Raw genomic sequence first — 18,166 nt, forward strand, 5'->3', positions numbered from 1 at the left:
TATAACATCTTCATGGGTCCAGGCATTGGCATCTTTTAAGTCTTCCTAGGTTATTGCAATGTGTATCCAATGTCATAGAACAATAATTGTCAAATTTTAGTGAACATTTAAAATATCTGGATAGTTTGATAACAGTGCAGATTCTTGGTCCCAAGAAACCAATGCTAGTACTCATATTTATTGATCAGGTGTGGCATCCAGGAATCTACATTTTAAAAAGCAAGTCCTCAAATGCTTTGGTTCTTTGTATAATACTTTAATCTTAACTGCCACAACTGTTTGTGATACCGGTTAAGGTTGTGGCAACAGCCAAGCCCTAGACGTCCCCGCTACCGAGAGCTGGACAAAACTCAGTGGAAATGTTTGGTTTTCTTTGCACGCTCTGAGGTCTCCTTATTTCATTATGCCTTCCTCATCAGCTAGATAACTCATCTTTTAACATTCAGCTTTTTGTTACCTACTCTTGAAATACCCTGGTTCCTGCAAACTCCCTCTTTCTCTGCCCTTGTGTCCCTATGCAATTGTCTTACTGTTTTATGAACCTTAGTATTCTTATCTGTCCTCCAAAAAACACAAAATTCTTTGAGATGACCCACTGTGATTTAATTTCTGTGGTTCTAGTGCATGCCTCAACTGCTTATCACTGGGAGCCTCCAAAATTCCAAGTCTAATAGACAAAACATTATAAATATAATATACTGTGAAATATTCTATCTCAGTGATAAATGCAATATGCCATGGAAATACAAATATTTTTGTTCATCTGTAAATTTAATTTATTCATGACTTTTTTTTCCCTTCTCCACAATTAGCATGAATAATTCAGAGGAGGCGATATTCTGTCTAGCTGTGAATAAGAAGTTCACATGCAGTTGGCTCAATTTTCCAAGCTATTGGAGAGGAACAAAAGCAGATAATCAAAAAATCACTTACATTTGTGTGTGAAATACATTTTGGCATTTCCTTTGGAATAAGTATGGCCAATGCTCTAGGAATTCCCAATATTTCATATAAAAGGCTCAAGCCACATCTGTAAGACCTGATTCTCCAGAAGCCAAAAAAGGCCCTCCTGTATAGTTCTTCCACACACTACCCGTATGGTCTGCTTTCCTGAGGACTCCTCTGGAAGTAAGAGGAGGTTATTTAATGAAATAAAAAGAAACAAGAAAGGGATTGGCATTTGTGGTGTGTTGTGTGTTTTAATCTTGGACCCTTCCCCCTCAATTGTAGTGGTCTCCTATTTATTTCCACATATACAAGAGTATTCTATTTATGTCAATAAGTTAATCAAGTAAAATAGGTTATGGCACCCTTAAGATCATGAATGTAAGCTAAAATAATTAAGGGAAATGTCTGGGGATGAAAGAGTGGATTTATATCCCCCCCAATAAATATTTAACCATTTATAGAGAAACCTTTTTTTTTTCAGAAAGACTTTTTTGCTTCTACAAGTTAGATAATTTAACTTTACTCAAATAGGTACTTTTAGTAAAAAAAAAAAAAACACTGGAAATTTACAAAATCCAGATTAGAATTAGTTATATTTTCCTTTTTCTTTTTAATTTTTTTAAAAATATTTTATTTATTTATTTGACACAGAGAGAGATAGAGAGAGCAGGAACACAAGCAGGGGGAGTGGGAGAGGGAGAAGCAGGCTCCCCGCTGAGCAAGGAGCTGGATGCGGGGCTCGATCCCAGGACCCTGGGATCATGACCTGAGCCGAAGGCAGATGCTTAATGACTGAGCCACCCAGGCACCCCTAGTTATCATATTTTCTATTAGAAGCATAAAAAATATGTTTATAGATATGTAAATGTGGTGGATTTTTTACTCTACTTTTCTCTCTTTTTATATGGTAGTGATATATCCCTTAATACTGATAAAATTTACAAAGCAGTAATTAAAATACCTTCATTAAATATTTTAATTGCAGAACAGTAATTAAAATATCCTCATTAAATCTTTGACTTTTATTATGGCCTTGATCAGTTATGCTTCCAGCATTCTCTCTACTCCTTCACCATTGGGTAAAGCCATGGGGATCTGAGTAGGCAGAAACCAAACAGCAAAATCATATTCTCTTTCTGACTGACTGGTTCAGGGAATTGGGCAAAAGTTGATCCCCTCAAAGGATAGCCCAGAGCTTTTAGTACATAGTTAGGATGGTTAGCGCTCCCCATTTGAACTAGAAGGAGAAACATGCATTGTTTCATGTGCAACTGGCAACTATCTCGTGACCCTAAGAAGAGCCAGTCTTGGGATAAAGGTTCTTGGTGAAATCATTTAGTCATCAGATCAGGCACACCTGAAGCCTGCCCTCCTCTAGACTTTGTAACTCTGTTAACTAATAAATCATCTTTATTGTGTACAACAATTTGAGCTATAATATCTGTTATTTGTAACTGAAAAAACTCTTAGCAGATATGAATACCTATGGCTTATATGTTTGTCAGATGAGAGAGAAGCAAAGAGGTTATTCTATCATGTGACAGAAAAAAATAACAATCCCACAATAAAGTATAAAAGGATTTACATCTGTGGTATGATGTGTTTGAACCAGGCCTTAAAAATTGAGGGTAGCTTAAAAAAAAAAAAAAGATTTTGGACTCAAGACTAAGAGAGAATACCATTTATTAGCTCTCTGGTCTTAATCATTAATCTTTTCCAAGTCTCAATTTCTACAGTTACAAAATGGATATAATAAAGTACCTTTTTTTTTAAAGATTTTTTATTTATTTATTTGAGAGAGAGAGAGCGAGCAGAGCGAGCAAGAGAGACATGACTGGGGAAAAGGGGCAGAGGGAGGGGGAGAAGCAGGCTCCCTGCTGAGCAGGGAGAGCCCAATGTGGGGTTCCATCCCAGGACCCCGAGATCATGACCTGAGCCGAAGGCAGTCACTTAACTAACTGAGCCACCCAGGTGCCCCAAAGATTTATTTATTTGAGAGAGAGAGAGAGGAGAGGGAGGAGTGGAAGAGGGAGAGGGGGAGAAGTCCTCAAGCAGATTCCCCACTGAGTGCAGAGCTGGACGGACACAGGATCCCAGGACCCTGAGATCATGACCTGAGCCAAAATCAAGAGTCAACGCTTAACCAACTGAACCACCCAGGTGCCCCTAAAAACATTTTAATATTCTGATCCATAATAGGAGATTTATAATTTTTTGAATGTATCTTTTTTTCTCCTTATTCAGTCTGTCACATCCGCTGGGATAAAAAAATATGTCACATCTGCTGGGATAGAAAAGATTTGGGGTGAAAGAAGGGGACAGAGACAAATTCAGTTTGAAAATCTAGATTTTCCTGTAAGATGTCAAGATGGAAGAATCTAACAGAGAGTTGGCAATTCAAGGACGTATCTAATAGGTGATTCACAATTCAAGTCGGAGGCTAAGAAGAACCTAGGAAGGCAGGTTATGTTAAAATTGATGCCATAGGTGTAAATGATATCACTAGTGAGAATGTAAGAAGGGAAGAGGGGTAAAGAGTTAAGAAAGGAGGCTGAGGAGTAGCCTGACAGTGTGTGGGTAATCAGCAGAATGTTCTATAAAGCAAGGAAGACATTTTTAAAAGAAAGGATTTAATTATAAATACTTGAGACAGAAGAATATAATACATTGAAAAAAATTAAATATAGACTGTTTTGAGAAGTTAGATGACAGAAGCTAGATGTATTAAGGTGTGAATTAAAAGTGATTAAATAGAGAACAGTAATTTATGGTAATTCTTTTAGGACCGTCAAATGTGAGGGAAGGGAGGCTGCAAACTCCCAGCTGCCTGCTCAGTGTCAATTCTGTCCCTATCGAGCAACAGAATACTTGTTTATTGTTGGTCAGTTTATGTCCAGTTTAAATCACATTTCCAAGCCTCTCTACAATTGGGTGGCTAATGAGATGGGATCACAAGTCAGTGGGTGGGGCTTCCAGGACAACTCTTTAAGGGGCCGCCCCAGCTGGGAGCCAGGTCCTTCTCTCTTTCCTTCTGGAAATGGGATGGAATGGCTGAAGTCAGAGCATCCGTCTTGGGACCTTGAAAAAAAGGTGAGGAAAATCTCAGATACTTCAGCACTAATAATCTTGAACCAATGTCATTAACTGTTTACTTCTTTTGTGTAAGAAGGATATGTATTTTTAACTCCCTGTTATTGGAACTGTTTTTAGCAGCCGAATGCAATTATAAACTGACAAAGTATGATAGGTTGGTGACATGAGGTTAAATGTATACACGTATTTTTTTTCAAAGCAATGGCTTACATGATTTCCAAATTTCTTGAGGTTATTATTATTTTTATTATTATTTTAGATTGTATTACTACTCTTCCCTCAATATCTGGAGCTGTACTTAACAGATCACACTCAGTAACCTCCTTTACACCTGGGACTGATTGAAATGATTTTGAGCAGATGCTCTAATGGGATGAAACTCCGGGGAAACTTAGGAGTGGTCAATAAATACATGGGCAGATGCTTCTCGTTACTGGTCATCAGTACATGGAGACATCCTTACATACTCACTAGAAAGGCTAACCTGGAAAAGACTGGAAATACCATGTGTTGGAAAGGATGTGGGCAGCTGGAAACTGGACATCTTGTAAAATATATGTAAAATTTATGACTCAGATAGTTGGGATAGTTGGAAAAAAAGTTTCGCTGATTCTTCTAAAGTTAAACTGCGTATCCCATATGACCCAGCAATCCTACTCATGTGTATTTACCTAACAGAAATGAAAGCATATGTTTACACAAGCAATTGTACAGAAATTTTCATAGCAGCTTTATTTATTTATCTATAATGACAGGATACAGGAACAGGTGAATAGATAAACTGTGGTACATCCTACATGAAATACTACCCCCAGTCAATGGTTGAGCACAGAGGAGGTGCTGCTTCAGGTCCATTCCTTAGGGACACAGGCCTTCTCTGGAGGACACTCCCTTGGCCTGGCCAAAGCTTTCTTGGAATTGCACTTTGCAGTCTAAGAATCTCTTTTGAACCCCTCCTCCTGCCTGCCTTCTTTCTTTGACAGGTGTTGGAGCTGCCTTGCTCTGCAGGCTCTCCACACCTTAAGTCCTCTCTCCTTTATCCTTCACATTATTTCCCCTAAATCTCTTTTATGGCTAATCCTGTATTAGCACCTGCTTCCCAGAGTATGTGGATTAAGAAAATGATTGGGCTGGGCTGGGCTGAGGGTGGGGGCATGAAGGAAATTTTGGAGTGATGGGAAAATGTCCTAAATCTTTATCATTGTGGTGGTTATATTCATTTTTGTTAAAACGTATTGAAATGTACACTTAAAGTGAGCATATTTTATTCCTCAATAAAATTGATTAAAAAATAATCGCAAAAGGTGCCATGGCTTACTGGTCAGGTCCGGTAGTTGTCAGGTAACATGATTTGCACAAGGAATGTTTTGAAAAGTTGACTCATGAGAAGCAGGATTGTGATGGAAAGTTATTCATTAAATAATCTATTCAATAAAAATACTTTGCTTGGGGCGCCTGGGTGGCTCAGTTGTTTATCTGGATTTCATTCTTTTCCCCCTAATATCTGCTATGGATCCCATGAACCCCTGCAGGATACCACATTACATTTAGTTATCATGTCTCAGGCTCCTCAGTGTCTCCATCTTTCCTAGTTCTTCATGACCTTGACAGTTTGGGGGGAGTGTTTTGTAGAGTGTCCCCTCCATGTGGGTTTGTCTAATGTCTTTCCCATGGTTGGACTGCGGTTAAGGTTTTGAGGAAAATACCGGGGAGGTGAATTCTCATGACATCATATCAAGACGGCATACTATTCCCATCATTTATTAATGTGATGTTGGTCTTAATCACCTGGCCAAGGTAATGCTTGCCAGCGTTCCCCACTATGAAGTTCCTTCTTCTCTCTGCTGTAGTTGCTCTCTCTTTGGAAGCAAGTCACCTCGTGTAGCCCACACTCAAAAGTGAGGGGCAATTTAAGCTCCACCTCCTGGAAAGGAGAGAATCCACATAAATGACATGAGATTCTTCTGTAGAGAGAGTTGTCTCTTCTCCCTCATTCATTTACTTACTACATCATTTATTTATATCAGTACAGACTTGGGATGTTTATTTTATGCTTTGGATTATCATCCGATACTATGGGATTTATTTTGTTGCTTAAATCATTCCACCTTTGGCCATTAGGAGCTCTTTCACCTTGGTTCCTTTGACAGGACCCATCTTTCTATTCTCTGAGCACCGCCTTACTTTCTGGCACTCTAAGATGTTCCTGGCCCCAGCTCTAGTATCAACCATTTCTCCAAAGAGCCCTGGTTCTTTTTTTTTCTTTTTGGAGAATGGTATCAGAACCCAAGATCTGGGCACTGGGTCATAGTTCTTTTCTTAAGGGCACAATTATTGAAATTTCAGTAGCTGCTAATATACCAATACATCAGTGGATAGCAAATACAGAGTTTTGTTTCATACATTGGATGTATTTATCAGGGTTTTCTGTTTTGTATTATTTGAATTCTGTTTACAGTATTATTTCCTTCTGAATTCTTAAAAGATGTATGGAATATTAGATTATGGTGGGCATTGTCTTGGCAGCAAACAACAACTGGTTTTTATTTTTATTTTTTTAATTTTAATTTTAATTTTTTTTAAGATTTTATTTAGTTATTTGAGAGAGAATGAGAGAGAGAGAGAACACCTGAGAGGGGATAGGGTCAGAGGACGAAGCAGACTCCCTGCCGAGCAGGAAGCCCGATGTGGGACTCGATCCCGGGACTCCAGGATCATGACCTGAGCCGAAGGCAGTCGCTTAACCAACTGAGCCACCCAGGCACCCCAACAACTGGTTTTTAAAAGAACTCATCCCTGGATTGATTTTCTCCCAGCAGAGTTGCACAATGGCTGTTAAGCTGTGCAGAGCTTCCTGGGTTGAGGAGCCCTGTTACAGAGATACAGGTACATTCATTTGGTGAATTTATCATATTTGCAATTTGGTTCCCTTATTTTTCTGCTGTTTCATCAATGCACTAGGAACTGATCTATCTTTACTGAGTGGGCTTGTGTTATTCAAGTTTGTAAAAACTGATACACCTCCATTAATACTGATTCATTCTTTTATAGTAAGAAATGCAATGGTAAGCAAAACTAGAATGCTTACATCAGTAGAATCTTACTCATTAAATGAGATATTTAGGAAGCAAAATTATAGTCAACCCTTTCTGGTGAGCATAGATTAAAACAAGGGGAGTTTCAAAATTTACATGTTGAATGGCATGCTGTCAAAGTAGCCTAATTCGTTTTCTCCTTGACAAGACACCTCTACCTCTAGAAACAGAAAAATCTAAACGGGTATGGCCTACTTTCTGGCTGTTTCAGTCTCTTCATTAGTCCTCTGAGCTGACAATTCTCTCTCCTTTTCACAATTACTTACTGAAAATGGTACAATGGATGTACGTCATTTTCTCAATGCAAGACTTCACTCTTACTCCAGTTATAATTTTTCTGAAAATAACTGCCTCATTAACCTTAATTCAAAATTTTGGTATTTGCAAATTCTTCAGATACACATTTAAGAAAGAAGAAAAAGGGCACCTGGGTGGCTCAGTTGGTTAAGCGACTGCCTTCGGCTCAGGTCATGATCCTGGAGTCCCGGGATCGAGTCCCGCATTGGGCTCCCTGCTCGGCAGGGGGTCTGCTTCTCCCTCTGACCCTCCCCCCTCTCATGTGTTCTCTCTCATTCTCTCTCTCTCAAATAAATAAATAAAATCTTTAAAAAAAAAAAGAAAGAAGAAAAATATTTATATCACTTTGGGGTTTACTTCTATAAAAGGCTTAAGCACAGATATTTCATATGGATTTCACTACTTTAATCCAGTTGGAGTGATTTTTTATTTATTTTTTTATTCCTAATTCCACGCCCCAACTCTCCACCTGCTGCCCTCATGCTCCTTTCCCTGGGAGAAACACTTTTCTGTTGTTCCCATGTAATTGTGTTGTGTTGGATAAATTACTTAACTTCCATAATCTCCTATTTCCTTACCTGTAGAATGAGGAAAAGTAATACCACTTCAGAACATTGTTATATGGATTAAACAAGACAAAATATATCAACCTCTAAAAAAAAAAAAAAAACAAAAAAACGAAAATACTGGTGAATGTAAAGCATTTAATAAAGGTTAGCTACACTCAATAAGTAACAATATCCCAAACAACAGCTTACAACTACAGTGGACATTTCAATTTTTTTTTTTAAAGATTTTATTTATTTATTTGAGAGAGAGAATGAAAGACAGAGAGCATGAGAGGGAGGAGGGTCAGAGGGAGAAGCAGACTCCCTGCCGAGCAGGGAGCCCGATGCGGGACTCGATCCCGGGACTCCAGGATCATGACCTGAGCCGAAGGCAATCGCTTAACCAACTGAGCCATCCAGGCGCCCCTACAGTGGACATTTCAAATGCTGCAGCAACAATCTTCATTCTGACTCAGTGTTGCCCTCTGAAAGTGGTGTGCATAAGCCACATTTATCTAGTGAATAGAGATATGTCAGTCTCAAATATTCATCTTGGAGGCTGAATTGTCTGCTTCAATCATCATTGTATAGATGCAGCAATTAATTGCTAAACTCTTTTTTAAATACAAAACACACAAAAACTAAGAGTAGTTTTTCATGAACACTTATTCTTGTTCGGTGAAAGTGTCTGATAAGGGTTGCCCAGTGTGGATTGTGTGCATTATGATATTTTTGTGTTAGAAGCAAGTATTTATATTCACAAATTAATAAATATATGTGTCTATTATCATTTTAACCTTATCATTTAAGTCTTGCAAATTGGCTTTTTTTGAGGCAGCTCTATTTGGAAATTAAATTACTAGCCTACAAAGCAATGGGAGTTATAGTTGCAAATGGCCTTCCCCTATTGCTGTGACATAAATGCGGGACTGTAACGAGGAAAGCCTTGACAGACGGTCATCCACTTGGATTACTGTACACATGGTGGTCTGTCATTTAGGTCCTCTGGAGAACCAAGGGAAAGGCTGTTGTGCATCATGTTAACATGTGTTAATATGAATATCTCTTCAAAAAGAGATATTTACCAAAGATTATGCTCAATATCCATGAGTCTCTCAGTGGATCTTGAATTTTGTCTATTTCGTTAAGCCCTTAGAATTATTAGTGCTCCAGAAAGACCCACCCAAGTGAAATCACCAGTGTTTCCTCCTTGTAGAGTGAACTGTATCTCAGAGGTACATCTGTTCCAAAGACGAGGAGTTATGGGGCACGCAGCTGTGTCCTACAATTAAAAATTACTCATGCTTAGGGGCACCTGGGTGGCTCAGTCGGTTATGCATACAACTCTTAATTTTGGCTCAGGGTCGTGAGATGGAGTCCTGTTTCGGGGTGGTGCTGAGGGTGGAACCTGCTTAAGATTCTCCCTCTCCCTTTTCCCCTCCCCCACTGCATGTGTACACTCTTGCTCTCTCTAAAAAAATATAATATAAAAAAATTACTCAATTGTTTGTTTTCAACACCCAAATTTAAACTCACCTCCCATTAGGACTCATTTCTCCTGTTCTATTTGTTTGTTTGTTTCTTTGTTTGATTTAAACCCTGAATTTGTGCTGGGGTGTATATTGTCAGATTCTGCTCTGTCCCATTGCCCAGTTTGGTACTCTCCACTCTAAACTCATTCTTTGATTCTAACCATATTTTCTGTCTGGACAGCAACTCCCCGCCTTTTACCCTTGCTCAGTTCAGATTTCTGAAATTTAACTTTGGTCTCCTACTTAGAAATTATCCTTGTCTGTGTCCATGGTTTTGACCTTATCACCTTGGAAAATACACTCAAGATTCATGAACTGGTGGTTCCAGCCATTCTTCCGCATGGCTGAGTCTCACGCCATAACTGGACAAATGATGTTTCACATATCACAAAGGATACAGTTGATGGGGAATATGGGTTTTCTTTTTGGAGAATCACGAGCACTTTTTTTTTTTCCTGAAAAGTCAGAAAAAAATAGAAGCTATGTTATTGGAAAGTTTATTTTTACATCTTAGAGATTTTTGTGAAAAGTTACACAGTGGTAAACAGGGTAATTAAGTTTATTTATTTAAACAAAGACATTCTCTTCAATTTCTTCTCATGTTTTCCAAACTCACATAATTTCTAAAATATTTGAAGTGGTAATTATTCTGATTTCAATTTTGATAATATGCAGATAATAAAATGGGAAATGTGAAAAATGCACATCTTTAAATCAATAAAATATAGTAATAAGATCCACTTTCTCGAATTGCTGTATCATATGAGTTTATGCATGTAAAGCATTTCACTCCATGCCTTGCACATGAAGTGTACAATTAATTACCTATTGTAATTGATTTCATGCTTATAAAAATGAAAGAAATCGTACCATAGGGCCTACAATATCCTTACCAAATTTTAAATCTTTAGCCTAAATTTTACCCAAAGTAGGATCTCTGATGTGTCTATGATATTGGTCACTCATTACTAAAAAAATATTAAATGTGCAAAATGTGGATAGCACATACATATTATATTATACATAGTACATACGTAATAACAAGAAATGAAAAAAGTAAGCATACAAGGGTGCCTGGGTGGCTCAGTTGGTTAAGCGTCTGCCTTCGACTCAGGTCACGATCCCAGGGGCCTGGGATCGAGCTCTGTGTTGGGCTCCCTGCTCATTGGGGAGTCTGCTTCTCCCTCTGCCTGCTGCTCCCCCTGCCTGTGCTCTTTCTCTCTCTCTCTCAGACAAATAAAATCTTAAAAAAAAAGAGTAAGCATACAGTATACCAGGTGATAATGGGTGCAGGAAAAGCAGGGTAGGGGGATAAAGGAAGAAAAAGAATAGAGTCCTATTTTATTTATTTACTTTTATTCTGAATGATTCCATTTATTCTTTTTTAAGTTTTTATTTTAATTCCAGTTAGTTAATATATGGTGTTTTATTGGTTTCAGGTGTACAATGTAGTGTTTCAACAATTCCATACATCACTTAGTGCTCATCTCTACAAGTACTCTCCTTAATTCCCATCACCTTTTTAACCCATTCCCCCAACCCATCTTCCCTCTGGCAACCATCAGTTTGTTCTCTATAGTTAAGAGTCTGTTTCTTGGTTTCTCTCTCTCTCTTTTCTTCTCTTTGCTCACTTGTTTTGTTTCTTAAATTCCACATATAAGTGAAATCATATGGTATTTGTCGTTCACTGACTGACTTATTTCACTTAGCATAATACACTCTAGCTCCCTCCATGTCATTGCAAATGGCAAGATTTCATTCTTTTTATGGCTGAATAATATTCCTGTGTGTGTGTGTGTGTGTACCACATCATCTTTATCCATTCATCCATTGATGGACACTTGAGCTGCTTCCAAATCTTGCCTATGGTTAAATAATGCTGCTATAAACATTAAGGTGCATGTACCCCTTTGAATTAGTGTTTTTGCATTCTTTGGGTAAATACCCAGTAGTGTGATTGCTGGATCATAGGGTAGTTCTATTTTTAACTTCTTAAGGAAACTCCATGCTGGTTTCCACAGTGACCACACCAGTTTGCATTCCCACCAAGAGGGCACAAGTGTTCCTTTTTTCCCACATCCTCCACTAACACCTATTATTTCTTGTGTTGTTGATTTTAATCATTCCAACAGGTGTGAGGTGATATCTCCTGATAGTTTTGATTTGCATTTCCCTGATGATGAGTGATGATGAGCATCTTTTCATGTATCTGTGGGCCATCTGGATGAAATTTCTGTTCATTGGAGAAATGGAGAAATGTCTTCTTTGGAGAAATGTCAGTTCAAGTCTTCTGCCCATTTTTTAATTGAATTATTCATTTTTGGGGTGTTGAGTTATGTAAGTTCTTTATATATTGGATACTGACTCTTTATCAGATATATCATTTGCAATTATCTTCTCCCATTCTTTAGGTTGTCTTTGAGTTTTGTTGATTGTTTCCTTTGCTGTGTAGAAACTTTTTATTTTGATATAGTCCCAATAGTTTATTTTTGCTTTTGTTTTCCTTGCCCCAGGAGACCTATTTAGAAAAAAGTTGGTATGGCCAATGTCAGAGAAGTTACTGCCTGTGTTCTCTTCTAGGATTTTTATGGTTCCAGGTCTCACATTTAGGTCTTTGATCCATTTTGAATTTGTTTTTGTATATGGTATAAGAAAGTGGTCCAGTTTCATCCTTTTGCATGTGGCTGCCCATGTTTCCCAACACTATTTGTTGAAGAGACTGTCTTTTTCCCATTGGATATTCTCTCCTGCTTTATCAAAGATTAACTGACCAAATAATTTTGGGTTTATTTCTGGGTTTTCTATTCTGTTCTATTGACCTATATGTCTATTTTTGTGCCAGTATCATACTGTTTTGATTACTTTAGCTCTGTAATATAACTTAAAGTCAGGAATTATGATGCCTCCAGCTTTGCCTTTTTTTCTTTTTTTCCAGAATTGCTTTGGCTACTTGGGGTCTTTTGTGGTTCCATACAAATTTTAGAATTGTTTGTTCTAGTTCTGTGAAAAGTGCTGTTGGTATTTTAATAGGGATTACATTAAATGTGTAGATTGCTTTGGGTAGTATAAATATTTTAACAATCTTTGTTCTTCCAGTCCATGAGCATGGAGTATCTTTCCATTTGTGTCATCTTCAATTTCTTTTATCATTGTTTTTATAGTTTTCAGAGTATAAGTTTTTCACCTCTTTGGTTAGGTTATTCATATGTATCTTATTATTTTTGGTGCAATTATAAATCAGATTGTTTTCTTAATTTCTCCTGTTTCTTCATTATTGGTGTGTAGAAATGCAAACATTTCTATACATTGATTTTGTATCCTGGGACTCTACTGAATTTGTGTATCAGCTCTAACGTTTTTTTTGGTGGAATCTTTCAAGTTTTCTATATATAGTATCATGTCATCTGCAAATAGTGAAAGTTTAACTTCTTCCTTACCAATTTGGATGCCTGTTATTTCTTTTTGTTGTCTGATTGCTGTGGCTAGGACTTCCAGTACTATGTTGCATAGAAGTGGTGAAAGTGGACATCCTTGTCTTCTTCCTGACCTTAGGGGAAAAGTTCTCAGTTTTTCCCCATTGAGTATGATGTTAGCTGTGGGTTTATCATACATGGCCTTTATTATGTTGCAGTACGTCCTCTCTAAGCCTACTTTGCTGAGGGTTTTTATCATGAATGGATGTTGTACTTTGCAAATGCTTTTTCTGTGTCTATTGAAATGATCATATGGTTCTTATCCTTTCTCTTATTGGTGTGAGGTATCACATTGACTGATTTGTGAATATTGAACCACCCTTGCAACCCAGGAATAAATTGAATGGGGTCTTATTTTAGAAAAGGTTGATCAGAAAAGGCCTCTCTTTTAAGGTCATATAAGTACAGATATCTGGTTGACATGAGAGAGTAAGACTTGCGGATATCTAAGGGAAGAGATTTCTTATTTTGCTTCTGAGAAGTGATACATTCAAAGCATGCTATGATTCTTGAGGTCAAATGGGAAGTTCCTCAGTGCCCAATTCAACAAAAAGTTTACCCCTCTGCTTTCAAAACAAGAGAGAAGCCATTCAGCTTTCCCTAAAACATCTGTGACACATGGACTGATCCATGTCCAAGATGAATTTTCAAACAAAAACCCTTGGATAGCTGTGTTGGTAGGATAGATATTCAACTTGGTAAGAAAGTTGTCTTTCATATCATTGGCTTAAACCATTAGAGATCCAGTAGATTTTTATTAACAGATAAAGATTAGATTTCATGATCTTTACTAAGACTTTGTGTCCATGAAACCCAAATAATCAAATGTATATGAAATATCTGGTCCCTCTGAAATTGTATATATTGATCTTATTACCTCATTTAAGCCAAGTAGCCGGAAGATTGGTAAAAAAAAAAAAAAAAAAAAAAATGAGACATGCTGTATTGATTATTGATCAGAACAGTACAGTGGGAAGTTCCTAGGAATCATTCCTTATTAACCTATTGGTTTATTAATTCCTTAAATATTTATGAATCATGTGAAAAACATTATGCTAAGGGCAGGCATTGGAATTCTAGTATAAGCACTGTCATTAACAAGCTATGTGACCTGTGGGAACAGCCTCTCCCTGGGCCTCAGTTTTCTCACTAGTTCAACGATATTTATTAAGTCCTTACTGTATGCCAGGGTCCATGCTTGGTATTAGGGTTCACAGAAATGAATAAAACGGAGGAGATAGATACGCAAATGATTAAGATATGCGTGTTAAAATTATATATCGTTTTTTCTGTTTAAAGAAAAAACAGAATGCTAGTGATTAATCTTCCAGGGAAAATAGGATTAGAAAAACTTCAGAAGAGAGATGTTTAAGAATAAAAGGAGTTAGTCTGAAAAAAAATGGGAGAAAGTCATGTCCTATAACTCATTAAGGACAGCTTAAATTTTCATGATCTTAGCAATGCACTTTTTGAACTTTTGGAGCAAGATGTGGGCTAGATGCTGATAATATGAACTAATCATTAAGAGTGATATTCAGATACTTTGAAAATGTCAAAAGCCTTATAAATATAACTCTTCATCATATCGATATTTAAAAATTCTGTTTGGGATTTTTTTGGCCTTATTTGTACATTTCCAACAAGAACTATCTCTGAGTGAAAAGTAGGCCAACTTTTCCTAAGGTATTTGACTAATAGTTCAGAAAAATGACTTGATTTTATCTTATGCTTTCATAGCTATTAAGATATAAAAGTTTGGCCTCAGTATATGTAAGTTCACTTAAAATATATATTTGTTTCTTTCACTATAAGGATTCTTGTGAAATACAGAACTAATACCTGCATTTTTTTTAACTGCACCATTGACATGTAGTTTATTCCCTCAGTGATTGCTGTATAGAATTTACTTTAAAAAAATATAAATCTACCTAACCTACTCCTCCCCACCCCAGACAAGTTCTCAGCTGAAGCATTTGGATTTATAAAGATTTTAGAAAGAGATTACCCAACATTCTCTCTTATCTTACAATAAGATATATTCCCTTGGGATGAAATCTTGTTCAGTACTAAGACTAGTCAGCCAAATGGATTTTTTGGTTGGCTGAACTCGCAGACACTTAGACACATCAATAGAAGAGCCATTGCTTTATCCAGTGACTATATCAAATAGCTATTGTTAGGATGTAAAGGTCTCAGTCAATCAGGACTCAAGAGTCTCAAAATTCTTTTTTGATTTCTCTTTAAGAGCTATTTAGATCAGACTTGAGAACACAGAACCATTCTTGTTCAATAAGAGATGAAGTTGGCTACGAGACCAAAGGGACTTTTACTTCAATGGAATGTGAGAGGAAGAATAGGAGTAGATCTCAGAATGATAGAATTTTAGTGTAGGAAGGGCCCTTAGAAGTAGCTAAGCAAATTCGTTCACTGCACATATGAGAAAACTAAATGCAGAAATGTTAAATGTCTTCCAGAAGCCATGCAGCCAGTTTTCCCATGAAGTGCCAGAAAGTGCCTTTAGTGTAGGACTCAAATTCAGGTTTTTGACATTACCTCCCAATTAGTTTATATAAATACACACCAAACTACAGTGATAACATTGAAATATATTCATACCCTGATTTAAATATGCTACAATTTCTATAATCCTGCTTTCTTCACAATTTGAACAGGCACCTCATTTTTCAATATCCTTTTCTAATATTCTGGAAATTTTCAGATATGCATTTTAGTCATGACTTTGGTCACTGTCCACTTGGAAATAAACTGGATGATGCTGTCTAAATATATGAGTTTTGGAGGAAATATACACAGAAAAAACATGTGAAAACATAGCAGGCAAGCTGGAACCAAAAAGTCTTTGGGGCTGTAAAAGATAAGTTCAAGGGGTGCCTGGGTGGCTTAGTCATTTAAGTGTCTGCTTTCAGCTCAGGTCATGATCCCAGAGTCCTGGGATTGAGGCCCACATCGGGCCCCCTGCTCAGCGGGGCGTCTGCTTCTCCGTCTCCCTCTACCTGCTGCTCCACCTTCTTGCGCCCTCTCTCTCTCTCTGTCAAATAAAATCTTAAAAAAAGAGACAAGTTCAAGGTAAATTGATGATACAACAGAGTTGAGAGGAAAACAAGACTAACATGGTGATGCATAATCAATCAATAGATGAGAGCTCTGAACAATCCTCCATGGGTACATGACGGGAGTGGCAAGAATGACTGTTTTCACAGATACTCCTCCCGAGTACGGTGGGGGCTCGTTGGCCACTGGGGATATCAGATGTCTGTTTATCAAGGCCCCAGTGCTGGTGCTGCTGCCACTGCTACGGCTCTAGCCACATTCAGCTCCTCAGGGGCAGGCACAGAATAGGCAGACAGTTGAACTTAACCAAGTATTTGGTTACAGTCATAACAGGCTGGAACAACAGAAACAAGAGGGGTCCAGATGCTGAGGCTATACGCAGGGGAGTAAATGTACGGATGATTTGGAATCCAGCCCGAGGAATGAGAGAGGTGAGGTGGAGAGTAAGTGAAGGCAGCATCAATAGGATGGGTGGTTAAAGATTGCTCAAGCAAACCAGAAAGAGAGGAGGGGGCCGTCAGACAGGGGGCTTCTGCAAATGAGAGTTTGAAGGTGTTGCACTTACCAGTAATGAGAAGGTGTAGAACAAGGGCCAGATAATAAACATTTTCAGCTTTGCAGGCTATGGGGTCTCTGTCTCAACGACTCACTCTGCCATTGTAAAATGAGAAGTCATAGACAATATAATAAGCAAGTGAACATGGATATGTTCCACTTAAAAATATAAAATCCATCCTCAGTTTGCAGGCTGGACATGGCTGTAGGCCATAGGTCAGCCCTCTGGTTAAGGTTATAAGCCATGGGCATAAGTGGCAGAGAGGGAACTTTAAGACATTGGATGTGAAAAGAATTGAGGATTTGAAGAGCTAGAAGTTTGGATGGGTCATCTACACAGGTGTTAAACTCCTCATGAACAATGACAGGAATTCTGTAGGAATAAACACTTGAAACCAAATGCTAAAATCTTCAGTGAACATAGGGAGTGACCAGGTGAATGTAGGAGATACCTGTGAAAATGAATGTTGGTATAATGATGACATGTACGTTAAACATGTGGCATTTTTTTCTTTTTATGACAATGGAGGGGGGTGAATATTGATCTGGAAGCCACAATGGGAAGCAAGGAGGCTGCCAACCGCACTTACTTCTAGTGTTATATGGGAAGAGGGAGAACAAACATTCTCCATGTCCAAGGCCTACAGGGAAAGTAGTGTCCTCAAGGCATAGCCTGGTTTCAAGGAAGCAAGAAAGCTACAGGAATCTTCAAAGAGCTTGAGGATGGAAGCTTCTTTGCAGATGCCATCCTAGAAGCCACAGTGCAAGTGAAGGGACAGCCCGCTGGGAGGTTGGGTAGCTAAAGGGCAATGCAGAGGGAAAGTCTGGAAAACTAGGAGTTTCTGTGTCTAAGGAGGAAGGTTGCAAATATGATGAGGGTAGTCTGCATGACTTTTTTTTTGCAAGGAGAAATAATGCTGAATAATGGTGAATAATGGGTTCTAATTATAGTCTCCTTCTAGATACAAATCTCTTTGGCTGCTATGGGGTGAGACAGGCAGTATTTTAAAATGGGATAGGGAAAGGGAGGGGCTGTTTTACAGGATTGTGAGGATCCCTGTGGGGTCCTCCTAGCTCCTTCTGAGGAACTATGCATCCCTTATCATTGTCTTGCCAGTGTCCAGAACAATTACTAGCAGTCCATCTGTGTATAATGAAGACGAATATACCAAAAACATTAATAAAAAGGCAGAATAAAAGAATAGGGTAAGAAATGTACTGATGAAGCAATTGGGGGGAAAAGTAAAAAAAAAAAAAAAATCATCAGCTTAAGCAATCAAGGGAAATGTTCAAGAAGGCAATGCCTTTGCTATGGGCCTTGACAGGTGAGATTTTGACAGGGCGCCCCCCAGCAGCTCTGATGCTGCTCCCCAAGAGCCTGTGAGGGTGTTGATGTGCTCGCACGGCTCCCTGACAAGGACCGCTTCCAGGCATCCTGGTTACATCTGTGCATGATGTAATGTGTAATGATGCGAAATGAAAAGGTTTGGTCATTTCAAATTGCCGTGTTCTTTTTTGACATTTCCTAAGAGATAAAGAGCTAGAAATGGCCA

At 38.2% G+C, this 18,166-nt stretch overlaps 1 long non-coding RNA gene across 1 annotated transcript; it reads right to left on the bottom strand.

Annotated features, from left to right (window-relative positions):
• Positions 1 to 4,839: 4,839 nt before the first annotated feature.
• Positions 4,840 to 16,710, bottom strand: LOC135362972 (uncharacterized). Its single transcript, XR_010408558.1, has 3 exons — positions 16,624 to 16,710; positions 9,801 to 9,968; positions 4,840 to 5,965 (listed from the first exon to the last, which is right to left on the bottom strand). It is a non-coding gene; the product is annotated as an uncharacterized LOC135362972 (long non-coding RNA).
• Positions 16,711 to 18,166: the final 1,456 nt, after the last annotated feature.

This window comes from Mirounga angustirostris, unplaced genomic scaffold, assembly GCF_029215605.1.
Source record: "Mirounga angustirostris isolate CCGP_5_RB_7025 unplaced genomic scaffold, mMirAng1.0.hap1 SCAF_2, whole genome shotgun sequence".
NCBI classification, from domain to species: domain Eukaryota; kingdom Metazoa; phylum Chordata; class Mammalia; order Carnivora; family Phocidae; genus Mirounga; species Mirounga angustirostris.